The sequence below is a fragment of the Anomaloglossus baeobatrachus genome, chromosome 5 (assembly GCF_048569485.1).
Source record: "Anomaloglossus baeobatrachus isolate aAnoBae1 chromosome 5, aAnoBae1.hap1, whole genome shotgun sequence".
Classification (NCBI taxonomy): domain Eukaryota; kingdom Metazoa; phylum Chordata; class Amphibia; order Anura; family Aromobatidae; genus Anomaloglossus; species Anomaloglossus baeobatrachus.
The window spans coordinates 255623913-255637888 of NC_134357.1; positions in this window are offsets into that span (position 1 = coordinate 255623913).

The window sequence follows — 13976 nt, forward strand, 5'->3', positions numbered from 1 at the left end:
ACGGTTACCCGATGTTTACCTTGGTTACGAGCGTCCTCCGCTCTCAGGCGGGGGAGCGTGGAGAGAGAGGGAGGGGGAGGGAGGGAGGTGGAGAGAGAGGGAGAGGGAGGTGGAGAGAGGGGACTGATCACGTGAGGCTGGTTTCTGGGCATGCTCAGTAGAGCAAGCAGGATCCTGTCTATCAGCATGCCAGCGTTCACATGCGTTTGCGTGCAGTTTAGTCAGGATCCAGCAATTTGCAGTATTTGGATGCAGCTCAAAAACGCTACAAGTAGCGTTATTGAAAAAAGTTAAAAAACTGCAAGTCGCTGGATCCTCACTATAACGCACGCAAACGCAGGTGAACGCATGTTGACACGAGTCCATTGCAAATGCATTGAAATGAAAACGCATTTCGGTTTTTGCGTTAAAAAAACGTTCATGATGGATGTTAAAAAAACGTAGTGTGAAAGCCGCCTAAGGTGAGTATTTTTGCTTGTTCACCGTCCCTCGTAGCTGTCACACGCTACGATATATCAAACGATGCCGGATGTGCGTCACTTATGACGTGACCCCGCCGACATATCCCCCGATATATCGTACCGTGTGACGCCCGCATAAGACTATATTTAACTGTGGGTGAACTGGGCTACTTTATGTGATCATATACTTGCAGCCTTTTATCTATGGAGGCACGCATTTAACAAACTATTTTGGAGCATTTTTTCTTTGCTCCGTTTGCTTTTCAGTATCCTCTTGTAAACTGCGTCTATGAGAAAGCTTCTCTAACCTATGTACATTCTGCGCATGCGCATAGCTGCAACTTCGCACTTTATAGCTTTTTGACCACTAAGTGATTCTATCATCGATTATTGTGCTGACCGTTCAGTTTCACAGGTGTGTGTACTTACCTCATTACCTTTGTGTTTACTTCTTTGTTTTGTGCTTGCACTACTTTCCCTGATGAAGCCGCTCTTGCTGCGATACGCGTGGGGTCACCCACTCTGAGCAGTATTTTTTGCCTTCCCATGTAAATATGATGCCTTGATTTTCCCTGTGTCTCGCTTCGCTGGCCACCTCATGCATGCTCTGTTGCTGGTATTGTGCATCCTCTCAGGTCCATTTCTTGCCTCGTCGGTTTGTACAGGTATATCTGGGGTCTACTAGCACCCACTATTGTGGTAGCTGGCTACTGGTTTATTCCCCTTATATGGGTGCTCACTGCACCATCTATAACTAGGGCACATGGATATTTTTTGATCTAGAAATATTTTCTCTATTGTATTGGATAATAATATTTCGACATACAGGATATCCTTCATCCTATATGTACCCAGGGCCCTCTTATACCGGCTATACTAGCCCTGGATATATAATTATATCCAGGGCTCAGGAACACCAGCTGCATAGATATGTGCATAGATATGTATTCTTGTGCCTCACCTCATCTGTATCTATTGCCTGGTCTATGATCCAATGGTTTCTTTTGTTATTTCTATGCACTACTGGCATCCTAACATGATATCTTTTTGACTGAATAACCCCTATATATGATATCTCCATAACAGTACCTTGTGATTTTTACTATTTATCTGATTATCTGACTGTCATGTGACCTTATATTGGTACCTCGCAGGGGTTCAGTTTCTAGACCTCATCTAACTACTTATATTTCCATTCTATCAGGTGGCTCTACTACACTATATGTTTAATATATGCTTGTATACATTCTTTCTGTAAGATACTTGACAGTATATAAACACAGGGATTATCAACCTCATATTAATTTCCGTATTCACGTTGATACCTGGGATAGGCTCCGCCTAGTGTGTGTTGTCCTTCATGTTTTGTTTTAAAGGTTTTTAAACAATTCTCTGTCTTGTACTTAATAAAGGTGTTGTTTTCATATACTATAACTTGGAGTGCCCCTGACTTTATGTGCAGTGTGCTTTTTCTTTTTTATGTGTATGTTCCTCCTTCATTGCACCAGGGTGCACCCATTTACATTTTATCTTAATTATAGTGGTGCGCTCCAACTTCTCTTGCTCTTCAGCTGCATTGGAGTTGCTTGGAGTGATTTTCTTTTGTGTCTATTTCACCCTGTCTGTCTTCCAACATTTGTGTTGGATTATTGCTGTAGTGAGACTAGTGCTCTCACTGGCCTTCTCACTAGCCAGGGTGAGATCAGGGCAAGCCAGGGCCTAGGCACATGATTGGCGATGGGGTGAAAGAAATCATGTACACACGTTAGGAAGTGCAGGGAAAAGCCTCAGGTGAGTGAAGGAAGTGAACCTGTTCCTCTCTCCTTAGTGCTAAGGCCCACTGTTGTATCGTGTTCCTAGTGTACCATGCTTTTTGTGGCACCTGCTGGGGGGTTCCCTTATATCTGTCGGAACCCTGCTAGTCACTGTCAGTGATGAAGACAGGAGAAGCAGGGGAGACTCAGCGCTGCTCCCAGGAAGAATGTGTAAATTACAGTTTGCTTTTTTTTTTAAATAAACTGCAGATAAGGGACAGGGGTTTCAGAAACTGGAAAACCCCTTTACATGTATTCTGCCAAGTATTACTCATGCGAAGGGTCCTCTCTTGCATAACGGACTACCCGATTATTCACCTGTTCCCCTATGGGCCAGTCCAAGCCTGCTGTAAGTTTAACTAATTTAATCCCTGGAAATGGAAAAAGTAGAGATATAGCAGTGTTATTTGGAAACTGTATTGAGCTATTATTTAGACAATATATGATAGCATTAAATAGCCATTATATAGCATAACAATGGATATAAGCATTTGGGGGGAAAGGGCAAATGTTTGGGGGTATATGTAGCATCTGTACATACAGTACACACCAAACGTTTGGACACACCTTCTCATTCAAAGAGTTTTCTATATTTTCATGACTCTGAAAATTGTAGATTCACATTGAAGGCATCAAAACTATGAGTTGACACATGTGGAATGAAATACTTAACAAAAAAGTGTGAAACAACTGAAAATATGTCTTATATTCTAGGTTCTTCAAAGTAGCCACCTTTTGCTTTGATTGCTGCTTTGCACACTCTTGGCATTCTCTTGATGAGCTTCAAGAAGTAGTCACCAGAAATGGCCTTCCAACAGTCTTGAAGAAGTTCCCAGAGATGCTTAGCACTTGTTGGCCCTTTTGCCAACACTCTTCGGTCCAGCTCACCCCAAACCATCTCGATTTGGTTCAGGTCTGGTAACTGTGGAGGCCAGGTCATCTGGCGTAGCACCCCATCACTCTCCTTCTTAGTCAAATAGCCCTTACACAGCCTGGAGGTGTGTTTGGGGTCATTTTTCTGTTGAAAAATAAATGATGGTCCAACTAAATGCAAACTGGATGGAATAGCATGCCGCTGCAAGATGCTGTGGTAGCCATGCTGGTTCAGTATGCCTTCAATTTTGAATAAATCCCCAACAGTGTCACCAGCAAAGCACCCCCACACCATCACACCTCCTCCTTCATGCTTCATGATGGGAACCAGGTATGTAGAGTCCATCCGTTCACCTTTTATGCGTCGCACAAAGACACGATGGTTGGATCGAAAGATCTCAAATTTGACTCATCAGACCAAAGCACAGATTTCCACTGGTCTAATGTCCATTTCTTGTGTTCTTTAGCCCAAACAAGTCTCTTCTGCTTGTTGCCTGTCCTTAGCAGTGGTTTCCTAGCAGCTATTTTACCATGAAGGCCTGCTGCACAAAGTCTCCTCTTAACAGTTGTTCTAGAGATATGTCTGCTTCTAGAACTCTGTGTGGCATTGACCTGGTCTCTAACCTGAGCTGCTGTTAACCTGCGATTTCTGAGGCTGGTGACTCGGATAAGCTTATCCTCCGCAGCAGAGGTGACTCTTGGTCTTCCTTTCCTGGGGCGGTCCTCATGTGAGCCAGTTTCTTTGTAGCGTTTGATGGTTTTTGCCACTGCACTTGGGGACACCTTCAAAGTTTTCCCAATTTTTCGGACTGATTGACCTTCATTTCTTAAAGTAATGCAGGCCACTTATTTTTCTTTACTTAGCTGCTTTTTTCTTGCCATAATACAAATTCTAACAGTCTATTCAGTAGGACTATCAGCTGTGTATCCACCAGGCTTCTGCACAACACAACTGATGGTCCCAACCCCATTTATAAGGCAAGAAATCCCACTTATTAAACCTGACAGGGCACACCTGTGAAGTGAAAACCATTTCCAGTGGCTACCTCTTGAAGCTCATCAAGAGAATGCCAAGAGTGTGCAACAGGTAAAATATATCTTTGTACTGTGTTAGCCAGAGAAGAAGAAAAAAGCCACGGTAAAAAGGGCGCTGCTCACAAGGGAGATAGGAGATAAAATAATGAAGATTTATTTGAGCTACAACATGTTTCAGGGATACAATAATACAATAATTTCCCCCTTCCTCAGGTAGCATAAAGATAAAAGTGTAGCAGACATATATATATATATACTAGAAGGTGGCCCGATTCTACGCATCGGGTATTCTAGAATTTACGTATTGTGTAGTTAATGTATGATTTTTGTTTTATATATATATATATATATATATATATATATATATATATATATATACAGTGCCTACAATTAGTAGATTTAGCCTGCAGATTTAGCAGGTTTACACATTCGTAATTAACTTGGCATTGTGACAATTGGACTGTAGATCAGCCTGGAAGTGTGAAATGCACTGCAGCAAATAAGAATGTTATTTCTTTTTTTTCTTTATTTTTAAATTGTGAAAAGTTTATTCAGAGGGTCATTTATTATTCAACCCCTCAAACCACCAGAATTCTGTTTGGTTCCCCTAAAGTATTAAGAAGTATTTCAGGCACAAAGAACAATGAGCTTCACATGTTTGGATTAATTATCTCATTTTCCAGCCTTTTCTGACTAATTAAGACCCTCCCCAAACTTGTGAACAGCACTCATACTTGGTCAACATGGGAAAGACAAAGGAGCATTCCAAGGCCATCAGAGACAAGATCGTGGAGGGTCACAAGGCTGGCAAGGGGTACAAAACCCTTTCCAAGGAGTTGGGCCTACCTGTCTCCACTGTTGGGAGCATCATCCGGAAGTGGAAGGCTTATGGAACTACTGTTAGCCTTCCACGGCCTGGACAGCCTTTGAAAGTTTCCACCCGTGCCGAGGCCAGGCTTGTCCGAAGAGTCAAGGCTAACCCAAGGACAACAAGGAAGGAGCTCCGGGAAGATCTCATGGCAGTGGGGACATTGGTTTCAGTCAATACCATAAGTAACGTACTCCACCGCAATGGTCTCCGTTCCAGACGAGCCCGTAAGGTACCTTTACTTTCAAAGCATCATGTCAAGGCTCGTCTACAGTTTGCTCATGATCACTTGGAGGACTCTTGTTTGAAATTTGCAGGCTCTAACTTATTTGCATCTTATCAAACCTGCTAAATCTCCAGGGGGTTGAATACTACTTGTAGGCACTGTAGATGTTGTTGTCTGTAGTTACCAAGTGTTTGTGTAGGGCGCTGTACATGTTCTGGGTGTTATCTGGGTGTGGCGGGGGGTGAGAGCGGTATTGTATGTGTGTTGCGTGTGTTGCGTTGTTTGTGGAGCGCTGTGTGTCTGTAGCGTTGTGTGTGTGTGTGTGTTGCGTGGTTTGTGTGGGTGTGGTGTGTTTTGGGGGGAGGTATGTTTTGTGCAATGTGTGTGTGTTGCGTGGTATGTGCGTATGTTTATGTATGACGCGGTGTTTGTGTGTTGGATGTTGTGTGTGTGCAGCGTTGTCTGTGTGTGTGGGTGTCCGTGTAGGGCGGTGTTTGTGGTTCCCAGTGTGTGTGTGGTGTGTTGTGTGTGTGTGTGTGTAGGGGGGAGGTGTGCACCTCCCATCGTGCTCCATCCCCCATGCTGCGCACCCCCCATCGTGCTCCATCCGCCATGCTGTGCACTCCCAAACGTGCTCCATCCGCCATGCTGCGCACTCCCAAACGTGCTCCATCCGCCATGCTGCGCACTCCCAAACGTGGTCCATCCGCCATGCTGCGCACTCCCAAACGTGCTCCATCCGCCATGCTGCACACTCCCAAACGTGGTCCATCCGCCATGCTGCGCACTCCCAAACGTGCTCCATCCGCCATGCTGCGCACTCCCAAACGTGCTCCATCCGCCATGCTGCGCACTCCCAAACGTGGTCCATCCGCCATGCTGCACCAGCATCAGCCTCTCTGCCCCCAGCATCAGCCTCTCTCCTCCCAGCATCAGCCTCTCTCCTCCCAGCATCAGCCTCTCTGTCCCCAGCATCAGCCTCTCTCCTCCCAGCCTAAGCCTCCCCCAGCATCAACCTCTCTTCTCTCAGCCTCCCCCCTCCCAGCCTCCCTACTCCCAGCCTCTCCCAGCATTAGCCTCCCCCTCCCAGCCTCCCCCAGCATCAGCCTCCCCCTCCCAGCCTCCCCCAGCATCAGCCTCTTGCCTCCCAGCCTCCCCCAGCATCAGCCTCTCTCCTCCCAGCCTCCCCCAGCATCAGCCTCTCTCCTCCCAGCCTCCTCCAGCATCAGCCTCTCTCCTCCCAGCCTCCCTCAGCATCAGCCTCCTCCTCCCAGCCTTTCCCAGGATCAGCCTCTCTACTCCCAGCCTCCCTCCTCTCAGCCTCCCCCAGCATCAGCCTCCCTCTCCCAGGCTCCCCCAGCATCAGCCTCTCTCCTCCCAGCCTCCCCCAGCATCAGCCTCTCTCCTCTCAGCCTCCTCCAGCATCAGCCTACACCCTCCCAGCCTCCCCCAGCATCAGCCTACCCCAGCATCAGCCTACCCCAGCATCAGCCTCTCTCCTCCCAGCCTCCCCCAAGATCAGCCTCCCCCTCCCAGCCTTCCCCAGGATCAGCCTCTCTCCTCCCAGCCTCCCCCAGCATGCCGTGCTGCTCTGCCGACACTCACAGATCCGATCGCATACACTCACACACACACACTCACACATCAGAACACACTCACACACATCCGATCGCATACACTCACACACACACACTCACACATCAGAACACACTCACACACATCCGATCACATACACTCACACACACACACTGACGATATCGCACATACGCGCTCACACTCACAACATCCGGAGATACCACATGCTTCTGGCCATGTGATCCTCCGGCAGGTCCTGGAAGGTCACTGCACAGGATCGCCGCCGAGAAGCAAGCAATATCCCAGGATGTTGTGAGTGTGTGGATGCGATGTGATGTGTGTGTGAGAGTGAGTGTGATCTGATATGTGTGCGTGTGTGTGTGTGTGTTGTTATGTGTGTGCGTGTGTATGTTCCGCCGCTGCAGGACCTTGATGCGCTGGTAACTATGCTACCATGGTTACCAGCGTATCCCTTCCCCTGCTCGCACGGGAGCCCACACCAGCATACGGCGGCAACCCCAGCAATGCGATGGTATGTGTCGGCTGGGTTGGCGGCGTACGCTGATGTGGGCTCCTGGGGGTACAGTACTCACCTGGGAGTCGTGGCTCCGTATCGGTTCGGGGAATGCGTGCGGGGGGCGGGGCAGAGCGAGCGTGCATTGCGTGAGGGGGCGGGGCGTGGCCGAGTTGCCAAAGCGTGCAGGGTGCCGGGGCGAGAGGCAAATCCGTGTGGGGGGCGGAGCCTGGGCGAGCGGCCGGCCAATCCGTGTGCGGGTGGAGCCTGGGCGAGCGGCCAATCCGTGCGGGGGGGCGGGGCCATGGCGAGCCCAGCGGCCAATCAGCTTTGTGTCACTGTAAGGACACAATTTTGGAGCAAGACAGACAGACAGACAGAATAAGGCAATTATATATATAGATAGATACAATGAAAAGATAAGATAATGCACAGACCCTCCCTCAGTTTTGGTCCCAATTAAGAATTGATTACCCCATATGTAATTAACCCTCAGATCTCCAAAAAACAATCTGGGGTGTCGGAACTGGATTATTATGGGATGAATCAATGGGGTCGGGTGTTATATTAATTCAATTAGAATAAATGTGCATAAGAGTTATGTTAGCCAGTAGAGATATAAAAAGTTTGTTTAAAAGTAAAAATGCGGTACATTCTGGTATCCTCCACAAGAGTGTGCAAAGCAGTAATCAAAGCAAAAAGTGGCTACTTTGAAGAACCTAGAATATAAGACATATTTTCAGTTGTTTCACACTTTTTTGTTAAGTATTTCATTCCACATGTGTTAATTCATAGTTTTGATGACTTCAATGTGAATCTACAATTTTTAGAGTCATGAAAATAAAGAAAACTCTTTGAATGAGAAGCTTTTAGTAGGAGATGCTCGTTCCTCTTTATATGACTTTGTATGATTTGCAATTATTTTTTATTGCTTTTTGTGTGTGTATATTTAAGTTTGACTGGCCATGCATCTAGAAGGAACGTGAAACAGAAATGTGCGCTGCTCCAAACCTCACCCTTGACTTGAGATGCTCCATAATGCACTCTGGCTGCAAGTCATCTCTAAGACTGGTTATGTGAGGCGTATGAAGCCTTCATAATGACACAGACAGGAGCAGGGCCTCCACTGACAAATTGTGTGTGGCAGGCGGGTGGCCTGCGGTTACAAGGGTTGGTAAAAAGTCAGCCAGTGTTTGTGTTATTCCACCATGACAGCAGAGCAGTCCACATCTCTGTCTTCACATGACGCTTTCAATAAGATGTCACGCTAACGATGGCCATTTCTTAGCAGCCGTTCCTCTATTAGAACAAGAAAGCGACAATCCTTTGATTTCTCAGAAATCTTTCTATAATACTGAACATATGAAGTTACTGTCAGCTAAGCTCCTCCACAGGGGTCCTCACCTGCACTTCTGAGTTGTATTTGTAGATTGTAAGCTCATATGGCAAGGTTTCCCTACTACATCTTCCCTTGTCTACATATTTTACAACTCAGGCCGGGACAGAGACTGTAATTTTACCTGTTTCTTAGCTGTAGTCTGATCAGAGATAAAGGGATTGCCATCATTGAAAAAATAGTTATACTTCATCTCTGACAAATTTGTCTTTTGTCTCACTGAGCAATTTTACTTTCTCTAGAAAAAAAAAGCTGTAATACGTTAGTGAATTGCTATCTCAAAATAAAAAATCAACAATAAGTACATAATTTAAATACCTGGAGCTCTCCTTTTTTCATTTTCTAGAAATGCTTGTACTTCTAATTCCCACTTCTTGGCTGCCAACTTCCTTTAGGCCTCATTTGCACATCCGTGTCTCCGGTACATGTGACGTCTGTTTTCACACGTACCGGAGATACTGGCACACGTAGACCAATTAAAATAAATGGGATTGTGCACACGTGCATGTTTTCCCATGGCCCTTTGTCCATGTGGAGCATATGTATCTATGTGTGCTTCACACGTAGACATGTCCGTTTTTCTTTAGCAGCACGGGTGTCACACGGACTGCACACTGATGTAATCCGTGTGACATCAGTGTGACTTGTACGGGAGAAAACCACATTTCTGTGAAATAAAATGAATTTCTACACTCACCTTCTCCAGTGCTGCTGTCTCTGCCCCGCTGCTGCCACTTGCTTCCAACCCCCGCTCATTATGCTCAGCGCATATTCACTCCACCGAGGACCGGAAGCAGCAGTAGTGGGGAGTTAGTGTGTCGCCCAGGGCTATGAGGTACTCGGTCCCGGTCACTTGGTGGCTGTTGCCCGGTTCCGTGTCCCTGTGGACGCTTCTTAAAAGGTGTATATTTACAGGAGAGATTAAATGAAAGTTTATAACGTGACGCAACGTGCGGGTTGCGTCTATGTAGATGGAGCCACCGCTGCACAGTTCTCACTACTGGAGCTGGTGTTGGTGGCAGCCTGGATGTTAGGTCCTCCGAAAGCAGGGACAAGCCCCAGATGATAGGTGATGTGAATGGGTGCAGAAAGAAGGTAGGCCACACAAGGGGTTGCAGTGTAACTGGTTTCTTTACTCACAGTCAGATGGAAACTGGTCACCCGAGGAAGGCTGGTCTTGACCGCTGGTCCTCTTAGTCACAGTGCTGGTTTAGTGACCTGGTGGCTTCTTTCACCTGCACCTGTCTTTGGTTGGTGGGTCCCCATGGCTTGGAGCATCTGGTGGTTTTCTCCTTGTAGTCTCTAAATGGTAGGCCATATGACGGTAGCATGAACCCTGTGGGGTCGGAGTCTCTGGTCCTGTTCACCGGCGGTTCTCCCGTTGCTAATGTGTCCTAAACTTCAAGGTCACTGAGGCCCTCGATGGTCCCCTCACTGTGCAGATTTTATCAGGTCTGCCTGGAGCATTTGTCTGACCGAGGATTCTGTACTCCATTGATGCTATGTTTCTGGGAGTACTCCACCGGCAACCAAGCGCCTGGGCCCTCAGGTCACCATCACACTCCTGTTAGTGCTTCCACTCGCTCCCTCGGTGACCGACCAACTCTCTCACTCTGACTCTGACTGTCTACTGTCTTCCTTTCCCACCTGGTCGTCTAGTGGACTGGATCAGCTCCACCTCTAGGTGGCCATCCATTAGGTCTAACCCTAGTCTGGCACAGTCTATGGGGAAATTTGGGGAAACCAGGAATTAACTGGAATGTTTTTGTTGTTACCGGCACTGGTCTTCTGGGTCCCTGGGGGTAGGCCCTGCATCCTGGTGGGGATGCAGTACCTTGTAGCTCCCTAATGGCTTCAGGGGCGCTACATCAGCAGGACCAGAGACCGCAGAGCAGAAGACATCAGCACCACGGACAGCAGCACCAGGGATAGGTGAGCATAAAGTTCCTGCTCTCCATGTGTTATCACGGATAGCACATGGAGAAAACTGATGTGCCAAAATAACGGCACAAGGAGGACTATACACACTTTTTACACGTCCGTGCAAAACATGTGTGGTTTTTCACGGACGTGTGAAAGAGGCTTAAGGCACAGTGTGCTTTGGAAGTCTTAGACACGCCCCCTATTCAGGGCTGATCCATCTTAGCGCAGGGGGAGTGTCTCAGGCTAGACAATGTTGCTGCTCAGAGCTGTTGAAGTAAATGGGGCTGATTTGCTATACTATGCATAGCTTAGGATTTTTTGAAGAAAACATATATTTTTCCAATGCTGGATAATCCCTTTAAAAGGAACAGGCCATGTAAAAAAAAGCACTATTAACCTGCATGCATGGGGTTAATCTGCAGGTTATGAGCATTCTAGTGCTTTTCGGCTGCCACAGTGAGAGCCCGATTGCCAGAAAGGAAATTAACTTTATTCCTTCCACCAGCATCAGGCTTTCAGTCATATGTGAATGCATAGTGAAGAGCAGCTGTATCCACGCCCCCAGCACTGACTGACAGCTGGCTCAGTACATCAGAGCAGAGTCGGACGCAAGTTCTTAGGGCATGGTTACAGCTGCCGCTCACTATGCACTGAGCGGTGACTCATACCACACCAGTCATACCAGAACATAAGATGGTATAGTGCAATGTGTGTTAATTGCAATGAATATTCATCCCTTCCCCCAACCATAATTCCACTCACCCCTTGATACCAGCATCATGATTCCGTCAAACTGACGTAATACTGCCAGAGAATCTTATCACAATGCTCGGACTGGACGGCGGCTCTTCTGACCTGAGCGTGTCAGTGTGTATTTCTATGCATCTTTTGCGCTGAGGTGAGGAGGGCCGCCAGCCATTCTGAGCATTGCGATGCGATTCTCGGGCAGAAATATGGCAGTCTGACTGAATCATTGAGTATCACAATGAAAAATTATCACGGCACTTCTGTGAGGGTGTAGGTGCTCAGGTAGGGTATATGACTGAATAATTGATGCCCACACAGAGGGGTGGGCGGTATTATGGGTAGTGGAAGAGGGTAAACATTAGTTTGCAATTAACAAATGTTCCAATCACTCTGACACCGGGACAGAGGGTTGGGCAGGATCATGGGGGCGTTAAAGGGGTTGAATATTCATTTGCTATTAAGACACGATCCAATCACTGATGCCGGTGCAGAGGGATGGGCAGGGGAAGGGATGAGTATTCATTTTCCATTAACTAGCCGGCATGTGACTATAAACATTTGGGGCGTACAACACAATGAGGCAACGCATACACCAATAAAATTACATATCCTTATAATAAAATTACATATCCTTATAGGGCTGCCCAAGTCTTAATTCAGGATTCTACTATAGTATGGTACGCAACTTGGGGCTTATTTTTGGAGTAGGGCTTATATTACAAGCATACTCCAAAAAGGCCGAAAAAACCTGATAGGGCATATTTCGAGATAGATCTTATTTTCGGGGAAACGTGTGCAAAAGTTAGAACACTTTCACACTGTAGCCATTTCACAGACAAAACCCAAGAGAAAAACCCAAAATGAGCACATGCCTTATAATAAGTAAATAGTAGTAAGATATGGAAATAACATAGGGTACTTGATCAACACTGCCCATCTCTGCCCTTATTCACATTGATGTCACTGACGTAAGATAAGATTTTAATACCAGAGTAGGACAATCCCGACTGGGTACACCTCATACAGGGATGGCTTTTATGCTTCTTGATCAAGCAGCATACCCTATGTTACTATTCACTTTCTATAGGGTGTATGCTCATATTGTGTTTTTCTGTTGGGTTTTCTCTATGACTGAAAGCTTGAGCTGCAAAGAGAAATAAAAATCATTTGTGCCGCCCCCCACGTCGGTAGCAGCCGGGCTGCTTGGATCCGGATCCATAGTGTGGCTCGAGGGATTCTCCGGACCCAGGGGTAATGCGGACACTTCAAATGAAAAGGACGTGTTTGGACGGGATTTGCCGTAATCAGTCTGTGACGCGACCCACGGTGTGTGGTAAAGTGGGATACCACCGCTGCGGTTGTGGAGCACCCGGGGGCGATGGGATAGCAGCTGGATGTTAACCCCTCCGTGGGTAGGGATGGTTGCCCCGGGGCCTGGTGACTCGGTGCAGGGGACGGTGATGACAGGGGCCGGCGCGCCTGGTCAGACCAGGGAGTCTCAGTTTATTCACACTTAAAGAAATCAGTCAAGTCCAATGGTTAACCAAGGTGCTGGTGGCCGGCCGCCGCGGCTGGGTGTACTCGGGTCCCATCACCCGGGATGATGGTCCGGTCACTTTCCCCTGCACTGTGTTTTGTAAAAGGGACTTCCCGGTGTGGAACACGGGAGTCCGCTCCCGGTATCTTTGGTCGGGAGCAGTGCCCACTGACGCTGACCCGTGGGATCTCCTGGGCCCTGGCGGATGCCCTATCCCTCTCTGTGGGTGGTTGTCTGCTTTTGGGACTTTGGTTGGGACAGGACCTATAATCCTGCCCTCAATTGGTTAATTAGCTAGGCCGTTGGTTGCGGTCCTGGCTTCAGGGTCCAAGTACCCCCTCTGTGCACGGTTTCCGGTTTGGGTCTCCGGTGTCGGTACCGGCGGGCTCCAACCTTGCCCCGGTCCACCTCGGATCTCTGGCTGCCATCTCTTGTCAGACACGGACCACTGTCTGCCACCTAGCCAATACGCCGGGGCTCCAGCCCCAGTGAACTTGAGCTAAGCCTGTCTCCTTTCCTCCACACTCCTACTACCACTTCACTGACCTTGACTTAACCAACTGTTTTTCCCGCCCCGGGTTCTCTAGACCCCTAGGTGAGCATTTCTCATCCGCCTGGTCCGGCCCACTGGTGTGCCTTTCCTACCTTGGGGGGGTGACTAGTATTTGGTTGGCAAGGTTTAACCCTGTGAGGGAAGGTGTTGTGCAGGAGCCTAAACTGTGTGACCGCCTGGCGGCGCCAGGGCGTCACACATTTCTTGTGATAGTCGCGCATTGTCAGAACACCATTAACCTGCAGATTTCACTGTATATCTGCAGGTTAATAGTGGTTTTTTTTTACATGATAGGTTCCCTTCAAAGACAACCTTTAAACAGGTCTAAAGTAGTCAGGGACCCTGATTCCAGTGATATGTCACTTACTGGGCTCCTTGCTGAAACTGTGATATCACTGTTTTACCAGAAGGAGATTTTTAGTCAAGGAATTGTAAACCTGCTGCCAGGTAGTCC